A 23541-nucleotide genomic window follows, 5' to 3' on the forward strand; every position below is an offset into this window, starting at 1 on the left:
TTCAAGAAAATTCATTGCTGCCCTTTCCTCTGTCGGATTTGACTTGACAACAGCTATGACATACAGGTTCACTGCTACATTGCTGGAAGCCCTGCCATCCGGGCAGCAAAAGGAAGAAATACACATGGAAGAGAAACCCAAATGGATAAAAGAATTTTCAGAACTGTTTCACGGATGCCCTACTTATTGAATTCCAGTATATAAATTTCCCTTCTATAAAAAGGAACTTTGCTGCTTGGATCTAGGTGGCCTGTGGCAGCCTGCCAGATTCCCAAATGAAGTAGAAGTCATCATAAAATGCTTTACGTATGAGAAGCATAGGGGCTGCTCAGTGCTATTTGGCCCTCTAACATTAATTCTAATTATCTCAAAATGCAAACATGCTCAGATTTCCAGCAGATGAAATTTTCTCCTTGACATCAGACACAAAAGAAAGAAAAATAAACAGAGAACAGTGACAGCAGTGATCTGGTGATCATTTTCCCTTAATATTTCAAATTCAATTCCACAGCAGTCTGTGTTTCATGCTAGAGATTTGGATAGGAAGATTGCCGTCCTGGTCTGATGAAAGTCTTGCCTTTCCAGTTAGTTTAATTAAGGGAAGGAGAGGAAGCCAGAAGAAAATGGTCTGCTTTAGATCAGAGTTAGAGTCTTGGGGTTTGCAAACACACCACAGATTTTTGTTGTTTCATGTTTTAAACATTTTTCTGATTCTGGGTAGAAAGTCTAGTTCCATTTTCAAAATTAGCTAACCCTGTGGGTCCAGGGACTTTACATTTCGTTAAATGTGTGTGATTTCTGAGACAGCAGACAAGAGTCAAAGAAAGAGTCTGTAGGCTTCTCCACAGATCCACAATCTAAGAGTGGATGGGCAATTGTCACTGCAAGAGTGAGCCTCTGGCCTCAAAGCTTGTAAGCATAACAGAAATTGGGCTGCTTAACAATAAACTTAGATCGCACCTAAAAATCCCTTCATGTGCAGCTCCACCTGCTGTGATGACTGTGCTAAAGTAGCCTCTAAAATGTCAACTTAATGTCCAGATGCTTTATTTCTCCATTGCTCTGAAACACACTGTTCCTGTGTATCAGCTGTATACTCAGCAGAATCAACCATCTTGACTTGTCTAGGACTTTCTTGGTTTTGCTAAGAATTTTGGGGTTTAGCCCTGAAAGCCCTAATCTCCCTAGTCCTAAAACATCCCTAAATCAATATAGTAAAACAAAAATAATGAGATTATCTTTTTATACTACACTCAACAAACAATAATTTGTGGGGAGAGAATGGTGATATATTAAGTAGTCTAATGATTCATCTCCAGAGACTAGTCAAGAGCTTTGTTTTATCATAGATATTAACAGTTATATGGTGTTCAAAATTTTCCCCATTTATATAGTTTGTGAAACTGACACTTGAGTCAGTCAGTGTTGGGCAAGATGAAAAGTTCCATTTACTATTAATAGTGCATAAGAAGCAGCTAAGTGATGCCAAAGTGACCAAGCACTTTAGCTCCTAGCATCCTACCAATAAAATGTCTATTTTCTCATGAGCAATACACATTTTATACGTAAACACAGGGTCCACTTGGGGCTTTCTGTCAGCTCAGCGGACTTGCCATTTCAGACGAGAAGTTTCACACAATCCACTCAAAGGCAATACGCATATTAATGTACACATGATAGAGTTCATGTTCAGTAATGGCTAATTAATTACATAGCTCTGTTTCCCAAACTGTTGACCATTTGCTCTGATTCCACTGTACATTGAAGCAAGAATTCCAATGGAAGATGTATGAAGATCTTAACAATATTTACTTTCTTCATCATGGAGATCTGTTGATGCTAATTAATTCTTGAAATCAATAATTGGAGAACTCAGAATTTAAAAGTGGGTTAACACTGTCCAAGTATCTACTGAAAACAATGTAAAAGAAAACACTGCATATAACAATATCTGGAAACTAAATAAGCAGCACAGAAACCTTAAAAATAAAATAGATAGATAGATAGATAGATAGATAGATAGATAGATAGATAGATAGATAGATAGAAAATAGGAGGAAAGCCTTCTTACAAAAACAAGTGTGAAGCTGAAAAATTCAACTATATGTTATGAATGATTGATATATTGAAAACAACCTAATATAAAAAAAAAAGACTTCTTAAAGAAATGAACTTAGTCAAGGTAAAACATATTTTCAAAACTTGAATTGGTTTAAATGCAAATTTCAGTAATTTTTCACAGGTTTGTACACAGTTTAAGTCCACCACAAGCAAGGTATTGAACTCAGCATTATCTCAAGAAATTTTCAGTGAGTTCCTACTCCATAGTTGATATTGTACTAATGATTTTGAAAATACCAACTAACTGAATGATTGCTTAAAACTTGGATTATTAAAACAACTTAACTTTTTAGAAAAGTTGAGTAAACCAAAAACTACACAACATATTTGAAAAGTTGGCAATGTCAGATGGTTCAAGGAAGAGTTTCCAGGAACTGTTAAAATGAATAGGAGCAGATAAACCATTCTCAACTAATTGTCCCAAGTTGGAAGTAAAATCTGACAAGGATATTAAAAATGAATACAGGATGAGAGAAAGAGAGAAGACTAGAAGCTAATTTCATTTGATGATTATGTATAAAAATTCCAAATCATATTGTACCCATGTAATTTCAACAATATATAATAATAAAGGAACTAATGTGAGATCTAAGTTTAAAAAGAAAGGAGCTACTTACTATTAGTTAACTGCATCATGTCACATGTTCATTAACTTGTCAACTTTATATTAAAAAATTTATAAATTGGTTGGGCATAGTGACACATAAATTTAATCTCAGTACATGGAAGGCTTATGAAGGAAGATCCTGAGGTCTTCCGTGTGCTATACAAAAATAAATATATTTTTGTATACCCACTGTGTTCTGTACAAAAGTACCCTGTCTCAAGAAAAAAAAACAGCAGCACTGAAAGCATACATAACAAAATAAAATAAAAACGAAACATTTTCCCCTAAAGGCTTCACAATTGCCTTTTAAATTGAGGTGAGAAAATAAAATATTTGGGGTAAAAAACAGAGAAATAGATCTGTAAGATAAATGAGAAGGAGGGAATAGAAGCCTACTCTCACAATACATTAATAAATAAAATGAAATCTCTCAGCAGAGGTATGTACACACAGAGATTTTATATTCCTTATATTTAAAGGGCCCATGTGAAAAGTTCTGGCCAATAGGATGTCCGCAGAAGTTAAGGACACAATTTCATGCCTTACCTATAGGAAGGTATAGGGAGGCTGTGATCTCCTGCCCATTCCTTATAGCTTCCAATTGTTGGGTTCAAAGAGAAAAGAACAATGGGTGAAAAGAGCCAAGATTGCCAAGTCATCAGTTGGTGGAGGGAATGAAAAAGGAGCCACCCAACAAATGATGGCATCCTGATGCACGTGCTTAACAATCCATTTGGACAGTGGTGAAAGAGGAACAAAGATGGGTATCATTTGTAAATTTCTGTAATGAATACTCTCCTTGTGGCTGATTTCAGGCAGTCAAAGTAATATCTATCTATCTATCTATCTATCTATCTATCTATCTATCTATCTATGTGTGTGTGTTTATATGTGTGCCACACACACAAATAAATAAATAAATAGATAAATAAAATTTCTTTCTTTTTTTCTTTTCTTTTTTTTTTTCTGGTTTTTTGAGACAGGGTTTCTCTGTGTAGTTCTGGTGCCTGTCCTGGAACTAGCTCTGTAGACAAGGCTGGCCTTGAACTCACCGAGATCTGCCTGCCTCTGCCTCCTGAGCACTGGGATTAAAGGCGTGCGCCACCACTGCCCAGCAATAAATAAAATTTCTAAAAAGAATAGATAGGGTTAGAAACTCCATTCATGTCATCATAGTAGGCTTAAGGAGAAGAATCACACCAGCATTATAATAAATCCTGAAGAAGCAACATTCGATCCTTGAATGGCAGGTAGCAACCCTAAAAAGAAACGGCTACTTCCACAGCATGAGGAAAGAAGTGGAGAAATACATCAATAGCTGGCAACACTGGTGTAGAAGCAACAGACAATGATAAGGACACTCACTTTTCTTCTTTTGTTTGGCATTGATCTGAAGTCCAGGAAATGTAGATTAGACATGAAAATGAAATTAAAATTGGCAAAAAACTTCTTGCAAAGGAATATTATGCATATTATTGTACATAAGGAAAATCTTATTTATTAATTGTTGCTCTCAGTGTCTGTGCTACTGGTGTTACATTTAGGAAGTGGTCTCCCGTGCCAGTGCATTCAAGACAACTTCCTACATCTTGTCTGTGGGTTCAGTGTAACTGGTTTAATATTGAGGTCTTTGATCCCCTTTTACTTGAGTTTTGTGCATGGCGATAGATATGCACAGCCTTGAGGCAGGGGGAGGGGCTTGGACCTGTCTCTACTAAATGTACCTCCCCATGGGAGGCCTTACCTTCTTGTAGTGGGGAATGGGAGGTGGGTTGGGAGGGGGAGGTTGGAGGAGCGGGGGGAGAGAAGAGGGGGATCTTTGATTGGTATGTAAAAATGAATAAAAAAAATTCTTAATAAAAAAAATCTTAAGTAATAGAAAAATCTTATCAAACAAATATTTAAGAAAAAGGTGTGCACAGCTATTGTATCTTGCTCAGTAACTTTCAGGCCTAAAATAGAATCTGAGGATGAAAAATTCTATGTAAGCATGTGGAAAATACAACTGGAGACCAGAATAATTGCATAAAGACATGCTTCTCTGACTCTCTGCTCACTCTTTCTAGTCTGTCCATTTGGCTCACTCTCATGCTCATATTCACTCTGCCCACACACACACACATTTTACACACTGTGCACATGTACACAAACTTAAGAGACTTTGGCCATCTGATAGACGTGAGAAAAATAACATCTTCAACTATTTGATCTTTCATGCAGAGAATTGTGACCACAGCTCAATGTTTATATTTAATTAGAAATATTCTGGAAAACAAAAATCAAATTTTAGGTTTTCCACTAAATTATCCAGTTCTGATGGATGGAACCACTTCCTGTTTCACCAGTCACGGGGTAGGATAGCTGCATGGAGACTGAGAGACTGCTTCATCCCTTGGCATGTAGGACAGATGTTTGGGTAAGAGGAGTGAGTTCAGCAACAGCATGAGAAGATGGGCTGAGCTGGGGAAAAGCTACAAAGTAAGGTAAAAGTTCTATGAACCTATTCATCCTCTTTTCAAACTGACTTTTTTGGAATCTCACCTGTATGGACTCACTGCTAATTAATGCTAATCAATCAGTTTCCTCACCAAATGCATCTCTAAATGTCTAACTCTCTGTATCACAGTCCAAGTAAACAAGCACCTCTGTGTTTCCAAGCCCAGCACTTATTTTCTGCTATTTCACTTGACCTCAAAATGGCATCACAGACAGCTTCCGGTGCAGCCAGCTGGTCCCACTTTCTGGCAAAGCCTGTTTGACTGCTCTGCTTCCTTCAGCTTTGGCATCTTCTCTTTTGCTCCACTTTGCTGTGCAGAGATGACCCCTGACATTGGAAGAATGTGGATTTACAGATGCAACAGAAATTTCCTAAGATAGTAAAACAAAAGGAGAAATCACTTATAGACCATAGGCCTTAGATTGGAACCAAGACTTACCCTAGACTTAAGGATGGGCAAATTCATTTCATAAAAATGTAGACACTAAGCAAAGTTTGTTTTAAATTATGGTGTCCTTCATTAGAGAAGCTTTTGTTCTCTGTGTGAGAGAAAGAGGCGGGACAAACGAGATCAAATTGCTGCCATGCTGCTGAGTTGTCCTCGTTTCGATGATATACAGTGCTGAGTGGAAAAGCCCTCAGGAGGAAGGATGGCAAATCGGGCTGTCTTATGTTCTCTGGCCAGCAACAGAGAGCTTTGTGTATAAATTAATGAAGGTTCTGTATTAGGTATTATGATGGAACCAAACCAGTACAGATACAATCCTAGTCCTGGATAATGTACTCAGGAGAGACCAAATAGTCATCTTTAGTGAAGAGACTGATTGCCCATACAAGGGAACATTAAAAAAAAAAAAAAAAACCTCATGGACTATAAGTTCCTGGTGGAACACTCAGCAGGAAACTCCACAAACCTCAGGGAACAAAAGAGGCTTCTTAGAAGAAAGAGAGGGCCGGGGGGGGGGGGGGGGGGGGGGGGAATAGTATTCATAGGTGTGACAAGGAAGGAAAGGGGATCCAGATGAAAAGGACAAGAATGTTCTAACTCCTGTTTCATTTGTCAGGGTCTATCTCCATTCTCCAAATCCCTCTGTCACCTTGACCCCCTCAAACAGCTTTCATTCTCCAGAGAAAGGCTGTGTCTGCCTGCACAGTACTCAAATCTCTGCACTCATTGAGTGAGACCTGCCTAAGTCTGAGGGTGGCCAATTGCTATGCTTCCAACCATAATATAACTGGGCTTCTACACCGGCTTTTTTACCTCTCATGATCTCTCCTCCTATGACTCTGGCCCCATACTTACCACAATATTGTCCTAGTGGAAGTCACATATTTTGTATCAGAAGTATCCTCTGCTTGTCACTGTTGTTATCCCGTGAAAACCTTGTATACAGGGATATAGATTGTAAATCAAAAGAGAAGGCTACAAAGTAACTATTGAGTCGACCTGTATAGTCACCAACATTGATGAACCCCAGTACATGTTGTACATTAATCATTCAAGACTCACTATGTCAGTTTTTCCTCTTGTAGCTAATTTCTTATCTGCACCTAAAGGAAAGAGGGTCCAGACATCTCAACAGCTCATTTATGTCTCACATTTCATAGCTGGCTGTTTCCAGTGAAGGGTATTGAATCTGTTCTCACTTTTCTTGCTTTCTCAGAATAGAAACTCTACCCTAATTTCAATTGTCTACATACCATTCCCTCGGGTAAGCTCTACTTACTGTGACTTCCATCCCCCAAATCTTTATTCCACGCACAACCCCAGGGTAGCCACCAACCAGTTCTTCTGGCTGTCTTTAATGATGTGGATACATGATTCTTCCTATGAGGAAGCAGAATTGTTGCCACCTGGGTTCTTCTCATTTGTGATAGTCTAGAAATCTGTCTTCTTGAAACTTCCCAGTCTATTGCTCCCTGCAACTGGTAGTGTATTATGAGACATTGCCTTCCAGGTACATGTGATCTCGTCTAACTAAGTGTAACCATGTGGAATACACAAACCAGACTACCATCTAAATAGTTGCATAATAGGCCTTTTAACTAATGTAGGTCTTGGACTAAAATAACACAATGTCGTGTTGAAATTAATTTATAACTGACCAAAGATTGCTTCTGGATTCTAGGAAGAATATTTTCAAAGTGCTGTGGGAAAAGTTCATAAGGCTTCTTGAACATCAAATGAGTCGTACAACAAAGGTTCTGATGAATTACTGTAATTAAAAATGAACCAAATGTATTAAAATTCATCTTTAAATATACAAGGGATGGAAAATTAAGGGAGAAAGGGGCAGTTGGCAAAGTACCACTTGGGACTTGCCAAAGACCAGCCATTAGAAGTGATCATATCTATTACATGCCATACCTTATAAGTATAGTTATATCAGCCAGGAGGATGTTCTCTGCAAGCTGGGTAACAAATGTAGGTGCAGCCCACACCCATGATATATATCCAGGAGCACTCAAGAGTAGAAAGGGTGACAGAAGTTGTGATTAAACAAAGTGAGTGCAATAGAGACTGCAGCAGAGATAAATGTGGAACAGAGGCAGGTGTCTTTGAAGAGAAGCCCTCCCCACCCCCATCACCAAGCCAGCCCATCTGTGCCCAATCACTTCACATACACCATATGGACAACTGAAGTTGGTAAAGAGAGAGAGACAGACAGACAGACAGGAAGACAGACAGGTAGGACAAAGTCTGTTTAAACAAATGATAGCCGCATAAGGGATGGATGGCAATGGTCACTTCTGGAAGGTTTTGCAGTCACTCTGTCCTTTGGTGATTCACATTTGGCACAGATTTCAGAATCTTTAAGGCCATGTGTTTGGGCTATACCGTTTTATAGTGCCGTACCCTTATAATTAACATACTGAATACACCCATGTTTTTCTTCTATTCTGCCTGGCAGCTTATTTTGGACAATGGAAATATAGATAAGAAACTATTAATTATCTGCCAGAAACTAAAAATGCTAACTTATCTTTTGGGGAAAAATAGATCTGAGTGTACATGAGTTATAACTATTTTGCACAGAATAAATAGCCTCCTTTCTGTGTGTTCTAGAAGGCGTGGGGAGCTGCCATTTATCTCACACTCCAGATCTATGTTTGATCCCTCTCTCACCCTTAATACTTTTAAGATGAAAGCAAGGTCAGCATAGTATTTAACTTGGGATGCTAGTTGTTTGGGGAATAACAGTCAGTGTCTTTGGAAATATCTCATTTTTGAAGACTGGGTGTGTTAGGCTTCTCTGGGACTTGGTGTTTGGTTTGAAGTTCAGCTAAGTGAGATTGTGTTTAGGAAGTTGTCATCTACTTTAAAAAGTCCCTCTGCCTGGTAGAAATTTAGAGGAAGCCTGAGGGTCTGGAGGACTCCTCACCCCCAGCTAAGCATAGTACATTGTAGTGTAGCCTTCAGCCTTATCTCCTTTTCAACACTACTGAGCCGAGCTGGGGACAGGATTGCTGCTCTGACTCACTCCTCATGGTCAAGCTGACATAACATTGACACAATGGTTAGAACATCCCCAACAGGTTTCATGTTGAAATTCCATTCTCACTGTGAACTATTAAGAGGTGAGAAGTGCAGTGACTGGGTCACAAGAGCTCCACCCTCATGAATGGACTAGTCAACTCATGGGTGAATGGGTTATGAAGGGAGGAGCTTCCCAGCTCCCTCTGGACAGCTTGTGCTGTCTCCACATAAGGTCCTTGCACCAACCTGAGCCCCTGCATGGAGGGGAGGCTTGCCCACAAGAAGACAGTCACAGAGACAATCTCTTCTGAGACAGTGACTCCATCTTGAATTCTAAGGCTCCAAAACTACAAAAAGTAAAATTTTCCTTATAAATTACTCCATCTGTGGAATTCAGTTAAAGCAACAACAACAAAAAAAAAGATCAAAACCAACTGTGAACTTCTCTCTGAGGACACTAATGCTAGGCTCTGTTCTTAAGTTCCTACCTGTGCCCTCAGAATGAAGGGAGCCAAGAGATGGCACACTGGATGAGAATTATCTCTGTGTATTTGTAGCTCTTGAAACTCAAGTGAACAAACTGCCCAGAAAATCCTGTTTGTCTCCTAGTCCTCCAGGGCAACTGAGAACTTCATACTAGATAGTTGGACACGTGGATAGTAAAATAAAATACGTAATGCTGGGGATACAAAGAAATTTTCCAATATTCCCTACAAGCTAACCACAGGAGCTCTGTCACACTGTCCAAGGGCATTCTCACAGAATGAGAAATTTAACATTTGCTGTCTTTGGTCTGAAAATTTCCCAGAATTTTCCTTACATCTTTTCTCCATTCCTAAGTGCCGTCTATGGTGGCAAAGGGAACATTACAACTTAGCACAAATGCTCGTATGTGTACATCCCTGAGCTAAAAGGAAAGATTGGGTGGCGCACAAGTGGAAGATAAACTGTCAAGGAAAGGAGGCTGTGCATTTTAATAAAACTCTGACTTGATTTAGTTTGATAGCACTGTGAGTAATTAAAGCCCACACCAAATGATGAAGAAGAACTTGCTGAAAAAGGCATTCAGTAAACAAACACCACCCTTTGCTTTATTATAAATGCTGCTGGTGACACTATCACACTAAATCAAAGCGTATCTCCAACAGACTCACTGCACTGTTTGCCAATGTGATTTGTTTACTTTAATTACAAATGTGACATGGTGTCAGTTTAGAGATACCATTTCTGTAGCAGATGCCAATTAAGAATGAAGAGATAATTAAAGTACCCCATAAGTGAATGGCTCTTCTCAGGGTATCCCCACAGCTCTGGCCTTGAAAGGAGAGGCAAAGGAATGTCAGATATTACAGGCATATTAGGATAATAGTAGTAAGAAATATAACACGTGTAGACCACTGCAGCAAGGGAACCCTAGGTGACTCCGACCAAGGAGAAATCAGAGGGCCAGAGAAAAGAGAAAAGGCATGGTCCTGAGCCATGGGCTACAATTCAACAACCTGTATTTAACAACCTTTAACAACCAGAATTCATCCAGCATCTCTCTTTATCTATCCAGTAAGAGGCAAGCACCAGGAACATGGGGCAGACTGCCAAATGATGGTGATGCTCAGGGCCCTCAAAGCTTCCCCTGCTACTTGCCAAAAGTCAACTCAGTTACAGTCCCTTAAAGTCCCTTCAGATTATTCTAGTCCAGACAATTTCTATGACACTGCTTGACTTTCTGCCTTACTTTATTTTGCAGAGTAAAAGATTATCAAACTAGCAAGTAGTGAAAGATTTTGATGATGAGAAGTAGACATTTGCAAAAGACATGGAGCAGATGAGGGTGTATGTCCAGGTGTTAAGGCTGCCAATCTCTGCTGCATTGGATAGAGAGGGAAGAAGTGAGAGGAAGTAGAGCAGGTACCAGTGGATGGAAGGAGGAAACTCACTAAAGGATTCTGATTGGGGTCTTTCAAAAGACAGCCTGACTATAACCTGGACAAGTCCATAGTTTATATAGAGTTACCTGGAACCTGAAGGTAATGCAGTTTGGGGTGTCTGTTATGATAAGCAAAATAATAGCAAGAACAATAACTCCAGACTAAGAATGTACAATTAGGTAGAAAACAAAACAATTTTGCAAATGCTCATGAGAACTAAGTAACTCTTCTGTGCAGGGTTCTTACAGCATGCCTCATTATATGCTGAAAAAAACAGGACTTCTCCATCAAGTTGTTTGTAGCACAAATTGTTAGAAGGTCTTATTGATAAAAACAAACCTGGAGCCAGGTATTAGGGTAAATGCTGAAAGATCAGAGAGACAAAACAGGCAACAGCTAACCTTGCCTTGCCAACTTCTCAGCTGATCCTAATTTCTTCAAACTGGAAGCCTCTGAGTCCTCATCTGGAATGAATCTCAGTTCAACTGCTGCTAAAAGCTTAATCAGGCCTAAAAAGCCTCTAGTTCCTGGTCCTTATGACTTATATACCTTTCTGCTTTCTGTCATCACTTCCTGGGATTAAAGGTGTGTCACTACGCCTGGCTGTTCCCAGTGTGGCTTTGAACTTGCAGAGGTCCGGATGGATCTCTGCCTCCGGAATGCTAGAATTAAAGATGTATGTGCCACCATTTTCTGGCCTCTATGTCTATCTAGTGGCTGTTCTGTTCTCTGACCCCAGATAAGTTTATTAAGGTGCACAATATATTGAGGGACACAATATCACTACAGTTGTTATTGAAAACAAAATCTTCTTCTGGCAATTATACACATCTGACTTCTGAAGAACCTCCCCTAGAACATCTTCCTGCTCTGTGCTGTTCAAACCAGGTCTCTTCTTGAAGCTGTGTGAACTGAACATCTGGCATCAGAAGCTGTGGGATACACTGACATCATAAAACGAGCATTGGGGCTCTGCTTCCTGTTAGGGAGATTCCTAGAAGCCATTCGTTCTTACACAGGAGGGCCAGCACTTGAAAACAATTGCTAACCACAAAAATAGCCCCCAGTTAATGCAAATTAAACATATTTCCATCTTGACTTCTCTTTAGCTACAGCCCCAAGTGTTCACCACTTTATGGACACCCCACTCCAGCAAGAGGAACATGTAGGGGAAGTTGGAACTGAAAATGAAAACAATCTTAAGCAACAATAGCTAAATATATCTCATTTGTAATGGATTTTTTTTCAAGAACGTACAACCATGGGAACACATTGCAAGGGCTCCTCCTAAATCTTGGAAGAAGCCTATGTAACTAAGAGGGCCACAGCACAAGCTTATTTGTTGATCAGCTGCAGGATAGAGCCTTCTCAGGGCTAATCTGTAAACAGTGGTAACAATGAATGACTGAAAGCAACTATGGTATCCGTAAAAGCAGGATGATTGTGTGACAACTAGGAATGAACACGATGGAGAAAGGAAAGGAGCATGGCGCCATCTAATCTGGCATGTAACCTCCATCTTTAACTAATACATTCCCACTCAATTCCAGTGTGGGTACAGAGATGGCTGTCACACAGATAGAGCCCTGTAAATTAATATCTTGAGTCTCTGTTGATCCCTATCCTCTAGTTCCTTATGCCATGCTCAGTCCTAGGCATTTCTTTCTCCAGTTCTTCAAAAGGTCTGGGGTCTTTCCCTTTGTTCTTGTGCATGAGACCACTCGTTAAGATGCCTTTAAACTCTTTGCCTCCTGGCACAAGCCCATCTGTTGGCTATTTTTAATCCAACACATACTTTTTCTACAACCTGGCCAAAGCTCAGTCTCACAAGGAGGTGAAAAAAAAAAAAAAAAAAAAAAAAACAAGTGTGTTTTAGGTTTGTTGGTGAATGCTGAGTGTACTTCATGTTTTAAATTTTGAAAATATACCCTGTGGAGTTTGATTTCCCAGTCTAGACTACAATCAGTGAAAATACTGCAGAATCCAGACAGGAAAAAATGTCATCCAGTCACAGCCATGACCCTGGAACTCTGGAGGAAAATGCCCACAGTCCCGCAGGGTCCCGAGAACATGAAAGCCAGTGCTGAGGAAAGTCCACCGAAAAGCTGAGATCAGTTATGGAGCCTGCGCTCCCACGGGTGTTTAATCTTTGCCCAACTTCACAGCAAACACGCTCCTTTCTCAGGACGTCTTTGCTGCTTCTCAAATAATCCCAAAAGGAGACTCGCTGGATGTCTCATAATGAATAAAACTGCTGATGGGGATGGATTTGTAAACCTAAAATACCATATGTGAAGTCAGAACGTTTTATTTATACCTTGGCCTGATGCTTCGCCCACGCATACAGGATTATGGAAGAAATATATGACTGCCTGCTGGCCTAGAACTCTCTAAGGCCTTCTCCAGCAGCCTTGGTGAGAGCAGTGACCCTGGGCCAAACAAGCATCTGTAGCACAACAGACCTTTTCAAGCTGAAAAGAAAGTAACAGAGATAAGAACTAAAACGGTAAACATACCCCTGTATATTTTGTTTCCGTGTCTGTCTACAAGTGGGAACAAGCCTAAGCAGACTCTTTTGGCATAAGATTATAGGTTAAAAAATAAATCCACAAAGTATTACATAATAACGAGATAAGAATAATTAAGAACAATATATTTCCTTTTATAAACTTTGATGGATAACCTTTAAGATGTTTTAAGGGTTATGTTCAGGCCACACACAGGATGGACAATATTTTTTCATTTTTTTTTTACAGAAAAAGAGCTAATTTTACTTAAAATAGAAAGAAGGCTATGGGCCTTGCATTTATCAAAGAAATAAGCATGTTTTATCATGTGAAATTATCTTTATTTCAAAGAAAATTAGAACCAAAGCCAAACCTACAGAGGCATATATACAAACGATGTTAACATCTGCGGACAAAGAGAGGCTCAGTGGGTCCTTGGTAGAAATTCAATCTTGTTTTTAGGCTTCTATGACTCCAGAGCTTGAGTGGAAGCAGCCTTGACAAGGACAGTAAACTTTACAGATGCATTTCAACCCATATGCATTTCGCCCCATTCCTATTCAGGATTCTATATGCAACCTTGACCTCCACATATGTTCATTCCTTCTGTCCCCTTTTACTCTCATGACTGGCCTCTGGAAACAAAAAGGAGGGCTTCATCCTTTAAAATCTCCCCCCAAATAAGGCAGGGACAGAGGAATGGAAGAAGACCTACACTCAGAACCTCTGCTACCATGTGGCACTCTCCCTAAGATAAAGCAGATCCAGAATAAGAGTGAGGTGGGAGGAGACTCACACTACCAAGAGCCAGGTCAAACCACAGCTATGACTCGGCATGGTCTGCTTTAGTTTTCAGCACACCCATGAGCTACGTAATCAGTGGGAAGTGAGCAGAAGCTAGAAGGCCTTAAGAAATTCATCTGCACCACCTTGTATAATGGAGAAGCTTGTCTGTGGGGTTCCCAAAAATAGCTATGCATCCCTTACAGATGGAATTATGTTCTAAGAGATGCACCATTCAGTGATTTCACTCTGTGCAAACGTCATTCAGTGTACTTCCTCAAACCCAGATGACTTCACTGTCGTAGATATTATAATCTCATGGCACCACTGTTATGTGTTTTACAGTTGATTATTAACCAAAACTTTCTTATGAATGCATTATTGTGATTGGTTTTTAAAAAAACACTCTAAACCAGTGATTCTCAACCTGTGGGTTGTAACCCCTAAGATCATCAGAAAATATTACAATTCATAACAGTAGCGAAATTACACATATGAAGTAGCAATGAAATAATTTTATAGTTGGGGGTCTCCACAGCATGAGGAATGGTATCAAAGGGTCACAACATTAGGAAAGTTGAGAACCACTGCTCTAAATATTGGTATCCAGCTATTTTTGGAAAGATGTTAACGTTTAAATCAATAGAATTAGAGCAAAACAGAAAACCCTGCAAAGTGGGTGACTCTCATCCCATGAGTTGAAAATCAGAATAGAATGAAAGTGTGAGGTTACCCAAGAAGAGAGAGTTCTACCAGTCAACTGTCTCGGACTTTAGTTGCAACATCAATACTTCTCTGAGTCTGTGTGGAGCCATGGCCTGTTCTATAGATTCCAGACTTGTTGACCCACAACAAGATAGGAGCCAATTCTTGAACAACCATGTGTATATGCATGGCATAGAGAGGTGGGGATGGAAGGAGGGAAGGAGAGAGTGAGGGAAGGAAGGAGAGGCCCCCACACATAAGCAAAAGAATCCATCCCACTTGAGGCAGAGATGGGTGTGTGGGTCACCAGTTCCAGCTCTCCTCCTGTATTCTGGTACAGTCTGTTATAGGGGCTTCTCACCTTGCCCAGGACACAGGAAGAAACACCAGGGCAATCTGTAGGAGGCAGTTAAAGATAAAGATAACTGCAGTCAGGCGAGAGTTACTGCTGGTTCTCTTCATAGGCAGATGATAAGGACAGATGATGGATGGTAGATAGATGAATAGACAGATAGGAGACAGATGATACAGGTGATACTTAGACATATAAGGAGATAATAGACACAGATAGGTGATAGATTGATTTGTATATGTTCTGTGTATGTCTGTGCTATATGTCCCAGTGTTTCTGCCTTGCTAGAAAATTCTAACACATCCACTACTACTGGATCTAGGATTCAAATATGTCTTGGTCTGATTCCAGAGCTTAAACTCTTTTCCTGACACCAGAACTTGACTGTGATTGCGAGAGACTGAATGACTCCATTGTATTTAATCCACTCCCTTATTCATTCAGGAAACATTTAGAAAGCAACTATTACCTTTTCAGTCCTGAGCTGGACTATAGAAATTCAAGAGAACAATAAATCCTGCCTTCTCAGAAAGGACATATTTGAACTAGCAAAACAGAGGAGGATTCTTTGGGCAGAAGCCCCAGAGCTCATGTGTATATGCATGGCATAGAGAGATGGGGATGGAGGGAGGGAAGGAGAGAGGGAGGGAGGGAGGGAGAGGCCCCCACACATAAGCAAAAGAATCCATCCCACTTGAGGCAGAGATGGGTGTGTGGGTCACCAGTTCCAGCTCTCCTCCTGTATTCTGATACAGTCTGTTATAGGGGCTTCTCACCTTGCCCAGGACACAGGAAGAAACACCAGGGCGATCTGTAGGAGGCAGTTAAAGATAAAGATAACTGCAGTCAGGCGAGAGTTACTGCTGGGACAGGCAGGGATATGAAGGCTCTGACACCAGCAGGGCCTGGGAATTGCAGCAAGGATAGAATAGGATTATGGACTGAGGGACCACACTCAAAGAGAAGAAACAGCAGTTTGGGAATAATGATAATAACAGAGACAGGGCTGTCCAGTTTAGGTTTTTCTATGTGACAGCAGAGGGGGCCTCTCCAGACTCTCTTGTCTTTCCCCTTTTCCCTTATACCTTTTTTCACTTCCCCATTATTCCCCCTCCACCTCCAGCTCTGTGAGTGACATCTGGAGAGCTTACACCCAGGGGAAGAGGTCTGGATCACCTTATCTGACACTTGGTCTGAGAACAGTCAATGCTGTGACTGCACACCAAGTCCTTAACTGCCACTTGTGAAGTGGAAATGAATGATTGCCCCAAAGCTTCATCTTGGGCTTTTTTCATTCAGCAGGAGACATAGATATTGCACCAAACACACCAACATCTGGCTACCTCAGTTTGACCCACTTCCTTCCTAATGTGTAGCTGAAGGCAGTGAGTAAAAAATAAAACACAAAACAAAAAGAAAGAAAACCCACCATCTATCTGCAGGAGAGAGATGTGAAATGACCCCAGCACAATTCTACAAGTTCTGGAGCTGAGAAGGAGTATGCAATAATTCAGCCCCTTTTGGATCCCTCCTGGCAACCGTACTATCAAAAAGCATGGAGCCTGGAGCCTGAATATCTGTATTATGCCTCAGAAGGATGGCTCAGATCATGTGACACAGCAGTGTTTGTCAAGGTAAGTCGTTTTGGTGACAGCTGAGGGGAAAGAGCCTCAGCAGGCTAATCAGGAAATGTGTAAGTCAAGTACTCTATGAGGGCCTTTTTGTCATGTCCCTGTGGATCCTTCCTCTTTAGGTGGCCTCTGGGGGCTCTTTCCGTTTGACACAGGGGGGTATTAAAGAGCGAGGGAAATGGGTGCAGTCAGACAGGACATTAAAAAAAGAGAATGATTTCCTTCTGTTCGCCCTGTACCTTAACTTTCATCATCATTCAGAAAACTTCCAAGATGAAATTGAAGACTGGTTTAAAAAAAAATCCACTTTCTCAAATCCCAAAACATGTTAAGCAAAACAAAACCTTGTAAACTTTTCAGTAGAAGACTCTGATCAGTTTGCCTGAGCTTCTGGGTGCAGCCCTCATTTGCTGTGCTTTGGCTTCTTGGCCAAGCTTCCTCTTGGATAGACAACCAACCACTCAGCAAAGAGGAAGTACCCCAAAATGGGCCCTGGACAAGAGGCCCTCTGTAGGTGGACATTTCTTTCCTGGCAGTGCTCCCAAATAACCACTCAGAAACTTAATATTATTTGTAAGTGCTAAGCCAATAGATAGCTCAGGCTTGTTACTAACTCTTAAATTTTAAATTAATCTATATTTATCTATCCTCTGCTACATGGCTCATGGTTTGTTACCTCATTTTCTACACATCCTGATTCCTCTGCACCTCTGGCATCTCCTCTGACTCTGCCCTTCTTCCTCCCAGCAATCTCTCTGCCCCGAAAATCCTAGCTATCAGCCAATCAGCTTTTTATTAAACCAATTTGAGTGACAAGTCTTTACAGAGTATAAAAAGATTATTCTGCAGTAACCCTCCATGGATCCTTAGGACACAGTGTCCCCTTATCTGCTGGGATCCACTTCACTAGGGACTCTGAGTCTCAGCAGCCCTTCACAACAATTTCTACAGCTGAGGGATCTAGGCAGGTCTCTGATCAGACTCCTCCACCTTGGTTCAAATTTATTGGCTTTGTGTTCCTGCTGCAGCCCTTGCTCTGAACACATGACTAGGTGTCTTAATCACTGTTCTATTGCTGTGAAAAGACACCATGACCAAAGCAACTCTTACAAGAGAAAACATTTAATTGGGGACTTGCTTACAGTTTCAGATGCTTAGTCCATTATCATCATGGTGGGGAGCTTGGTGGTGCACAGGCAGGAGCTGTAGCAGGAGCTGAAAACTCCTCCTTAGACAGAAGCAGAGAAAGAAAGACTGGGCCTGGCATTGGCTTTTGAAATCTCAAAGCTCATTCCCAGTGATATAGTTTCTCCAACCACATCTAATCCTTCTAATCCTTTCAAACAGTTCCACTCCTTAGGTACTATGAAATCAAATAGATAAGCCCGTAGGGGCAATTTCATTCAAACCACCACACTAGACAACCAGGAATGTTCTCTCATTGCAGGAGCACTATAAAGAATAACTTCCTCTGGCTCAATGGTGCACTTAGCAGGCAGAAGCAGAGGAGTTGCAGCAAAGGCACAGGTATCTATGTTGTCAGAGAGTCTTTGGTTTAATGGGACAGAACCCTTTATCTTGTTCTTCCACCAAAGCGAGAGACTCTAAGGTCCTTTAGTCCTTGAATCCTGAAGATCTTGTATTACTGATTTCATTGTGTTCCTGTGAAGTCAAATGTTGGGTCTGTCTCCAGCAAACACCCAGAAAATTCCACTATTCATTTAATACAAAAGCCTCATCTGTGGCTACATCTTCTCCTCCTGTTTTATCTTCCACTAATCTTATTTCTTCACTTGGTTTAACTTAATTTTGTTTTGCTGTTTAGAGCATTTTTGGGTTCTCTATTGTATGTTTTAGGTTCTTCTGTATTGTTATACAGGCAGAAAATTGGCTATTTAGCTACTGGGTGATCATTCTGGTCTGCTAGACTCTTTAGGTGGAGTGCTCCCACGTCATGGCACCACGTCTCACTCTTTCAACATTGTTGACACTGTGCTGAAGGGCACAGATCATGTTTCAAGAGACAACATTACACCCTATTCTCATTAACTTTGGACACAGAACCTAAAAACTTGTTAAGCCCTCACAAGCTAAGAGGAAAAGATTGCTGTCCTGGCATTTCACTAACAGCATCTTTTTTGTTGTTGTTGTTTGGTTTTTTGGTTTTTTGGGTTTTTTTTTTTTTTGGTTTTTTTAAATTTATTTGTCTCTTTGCCTGACAGAGAAACATTTATTTAAATCTTATTTGTTTGTTATTTGTTTTCTGTTTTCGAGACAAGGTTTTTCTGTATAGCCCTGGCTGTCCTCTACCTCCTGAGTGCTGAAATTAAAAGCATGAACCACCACTGCCTAGCTATTTAAAAATCCTTAACAAAAACTACAAAGTAAAGTTAAAGAGGTAAAACATATATTTGACATATTTTATGCCTTGTTTACATATTTTTATTTTTTATATACTGCAAACAGTTTTTTCTAAGAACAATTATTTTAGTTTTTATGCTTTTAATTAAATATAATTATATACTTCCACCCTTTCCTTTCCTCCCTCCAGCCTATCCCAGGGCCCACAGTCTTAAATTGATAACATCTTTTTCTTTATTAGTGTGTGTGTGTGTGTGTGTGTGTGTGTGTGTGTGTGAATAAATATATAAATACAACCTGCTTGAGTCCATTTTTGTTATTTGTATGCATATGGTTTCAGGGCTAACCACTTTATATTAGCTATTAGGGGGTCTTATCTCTGGAAGCTGTCTGTAGTTTTGTTTAGGGATAGGGCCCAGAGAAATTTCCTCCTTCTACATAAAAATAGCTTTTGGTATTATTATTGTTTAGGTATTCTTTAGGGAGCCATATTGTTGAGCTATCATGTGTGCAGCTTTCCTGTTGTTTCTAAGAGACACAACCTCACAGCAGACTTCCTGTCTTCTAGCTCTTACAGTCTTTCCTCCCCCTCTTCCACAATGTTCCCTGAGCCTTAAGTGTGCAGGAGTTGTGTTGGAGATATAAGATAAATGCTGTCTGTTCTCTCTCATCTGCATGTTCCTTAGTTCCACATACTCAGATGTGAGCCTCTAACCTGGAATAAAACAAAGAAACTGGGAAACTAAGAAGGGACCATGGGAGGCAGGGATTAGAGAAGGGGGCTTTTGCCTCCCAGAGGTTGAAGGTAAGTAAGTCCCTGTTGCTGAAGACACTATTGGACAGAGGACTTCAAAGATTCTAGCTACATCGGCATGGAAGACTCCTTCCTGAGGTCTAGCTTTCATAGTACTAGAAGACACTATGCAAACCGCCAAGGGAGGGAAGCAATCAATAGTCCTACACAGCTGTGATGCCTGTGAACCACGGCAGTGACTAGCCTGGCAAGATGACCCTAGAGGTGCAATAGAGACTCATATCTTGGCAATAACCAAGCTATATAATTGGACTAAAGGCCGGATCAACAGGAGAGAACGCACACTTGAAAATGGAAACCTAGCCGACTACCCAAAGCTAGCGAGGTCCTAGATCTTAGAGGAGAACCTACTACCACCACTTTACTAGGCCAACATTAATTCCTAACTGCATTCTAAAACGTGTCCTTACACCCACAGAGACACGTGGCTCTCACCTCTCAAGATGATAACAGAAAACCACAACTGGTCAAAATGCAGTGATCCACTGATAATGGGGTGCCACATATCTGACTTTTTAAAGATAAACATGAAATCATGTATGATCCTCCCCATGCCACAACACCCTTCCTCTTCCACACACAATGTAAGTGGCTGAGAGCACTGAAAACACGTGTCTACTGAGAACTCAGTTAGTCTCAGTGTAATGGCGGGTCTTCTAGAACCACTCTCCTGAGCACTAATGGAGAGGTTGTAATTCTGTAAGAGATGGGAAAGTGTTCTTTCACCCATAATCACTATCCAAGCAGTAGCTAATTAAATACATAAGTGTTAGATCACCTGTGGTTTGAAATACTTCTTTAACCCCAAGCAAATCCCATCATGCTGTTTTCTGGATGCAAATAACTGTCTGAGCTGAGGTTTCTATCCTGCTTTTCAGGATTTTATCCTGGGAGGGTGGGAATGTGTGCAGCCAAATAACAAAATCTATTGTAACATATATTTTTGTCTCTTTACAAAAGAAAAAAAATGAACAAAAAGTAGTTAGCATACTAAAAGTCTCATGATCAGACAAGGACTAAGTTACACCCTAGACTCTAAACTCTAGACTCTAAATACAAGGAGCTCGCATAGAAAAACACTTCTACTGGGTTCAAAAGTTCACCCTCGAGCAGAAGAAAAATGTAAGTATTTTTCCAGGCAGAATATGAATGAGGTAGGGCTGGCTTGCCAGCCTTTTGTTATGCTGCTATGTGGAGGCCACTTTCTAGATGGGAGGTTTCCCTGTAGAGTATATAACCAAGCTGGGTGCTGTGAGGCAGAACGGAAGGAGTATCAGAGTGTGGGACCCTTTCTCCACTAGAACACGGCCCCTGCATGTTTAGAGCACAGCACTGTCTTCCGAAGGCCCCAGGGAGGGGGAAACACCCATACATAGGCTACTCAGCAGCATCGCCTTTGTGATCTACTAAGCCCTCAAGGGCTTCATAAACAAGAGAGCAGCGCAGGCGAAGAAATGCCCATATTTAATGCACTGTCTTAGAAAGCCCTCACAGTGCTCCCATTAACTTTGTATGCTCACAGTGAATCCACATGCTGCCCTCTTAGCCAGCCTCCCCATCTTTTTATTTCCCTTGAGCTTGTTTCCCATCCACTCCACAGCAAACACTAGTGAATTAGGTGTTAGTTACTAGAAAATCTGAACACTCTTGGGACTCATCAAAGAGCATAGCCTTAGAGGTACAGCTCATCGTCACAAACGACCCAGGTCACTCAGGTGGAAGGAACTTCACAGGCACTGCAGAGAACTGTGGCACTTGATTCAAAGAAAGGGGGGTTGTAAATAGTCTTGAGCCAGACTCATTTTCTTTGAGTTACAGCTATCAGCAAATGATACAGCACACAATGGAGAAGAAAATTACTTCTGGATAGCCTATCACCCTGGAGGCTGCTGTGAATGGGAATGCGTCCATGATCTCTTTCTCAGTGTGTTTGTTGGAGGTCTACAGAAAAGTTACTTATTTTTTAAGCTGATAATGTATCCTGCCATTTTGCTGAAAGTGTTGATCATTTTCAGACGTTTTCTGGTGGAATTTTGGGGATCTCTTACATATAATATCATATAATCTTCAAACAGAGTTAACTTCTCTTTTCCTGTTTGTATTCCTTTAATTTCCTTCTTGTTCCAGCGAGTGCTTTAAGCTCTACTGAAAGGAAGAGAGGACAGTGGACAGCCTTGTCTAATTCCTGATTTGAATGGGATTACTTCAAATTTTCTCCACTTAGGATGATTCTGGCTGTAGATTTGTCACATACAACTTTCTTATATTGGGATATGTTCCCTCCAGTTACACTCATTCTAGGAGATTTTTCAGAAAAGCATGTCTGATTTTGTCAAAGGTTTTTTTTTTTTTTCTGTATCTATTGAGGCAATCACGCAATTTTTGTCTTATGTGATTTATTTTATTCATTGACTTATGTATATTAAACAATTCCTGCATTTCTGTGATGAAGCCAACTTGACTGTGATAGATGCTCTTCTCGACATGTGCCTATAATCCATTTGCTAATATTTCATGAGGATTTCAGCATCTATGTTCATCAGGAATACTGGCCTGTAGTTGTCTTTTTTGTTATATCTTTAACTGGTTTGGGCATTAGAGTGATACTGGCTTCATAGAAGGAATTTGTTCTTTCTTTTTTTTTTTTAACAATAATGTATTGATTATAGATTAATTTAAAAATGTGGTAGAATTCAGTGAACCCATCTGGGCCTGGACTGGTTTTATTCAGGAGGATTTTTATTAATGTTCCAATCTCCTTATTTGTTATAGGTCTGTTTAGGTTATTGATCTCTACTTAGTATAACTTCAGTGATTTGGATAAATATAAAAATTCCAGCCTTGCAGTGGTGATGCAAGCCTTTAATCCCAGCACTAGGGAAGCAGAGCCAGGCGGATCTCTGTGAGACTGAGGCCAGCATGGTCTACAGAGCGAGATCCAGGACAGGCACCAAAGCTACACAGAGAAACCCTGTCTCAAAAAAAAAAAAAAAAAATCCCATTTTTTTTGGATTTTCAAACTTAATTGAGTATAGTTTTTAAAAATATTCCCTTATAATATTCTTAATTTCTTTGGTGGTTGTCCTGTTTCCCTATTCATTCCTAATTCTGCTAACCTGAGTCATATCTTTCTACCTTTCAATTAGTTGAACCAAGGGTCTATCCATCTTATTTACCCTTCTAAAGAATCGACTCTTAGATTCACTGATACTTTGTATTGGTTTTGTCTTTGTTTCTATTTCATTCATTTCTACTCTTATTTTTGTTATTTCTTGCCATCTCCTGCATTTGTGTTTCAGTTCTTACTGTTTCCCCAAATTCTTTTTTTGTCTCTCCCCCCCCCCAAGCTGAGGACCGAACCCAGGGCCTTGCGCTTGTTAGGCAAGTGCTCTACCACTGAGCTAAATCCCCAGTCCCCCCAAATTCTTTTTAAGAGAAGCAGATCATTTGACTTGGGACTGCTTTCAAAGAATCTCAGTGTTTATCTTGTACAGAAATGAGAAAATAGACATTTGATAGACACTGAGAAGCCTATGCAGCATTGAGATCTCATTGGACATTTGTGTTAATTTTTAAGTTAACTATAGTGACATCACCTCAGCCTTCCATGCCATCCCTTCAATGCTTCCTGTGTTTTCTCTTATATGTGGTTCTTAATTTTAAGCTTTAAATATCTGTGTTTCCTTTAGAATATTCACAGAAGTTAGTTAGCAAATAAGGGACCAAGGTGGGGGAGTGGATCTTTCAAGGAAGGGGAAAT

This window comes from Peromyscus leucopus, chromosome 5 (genome assembly GCF_004664715.2).
Source record: "Peromyscus leucopus breed LL Stock chromosome 5, UCI_PerLeu_2.1, whole genome shotgun sequence".
In the NCBI taxonomy this organism is placed as follows: domain Eukaryota; kingdom Metazoa; phylum Chordata; class Mammalia; order Rodentia; family Cricetidae; genus Peromyscus; species Peromyscus leucopus.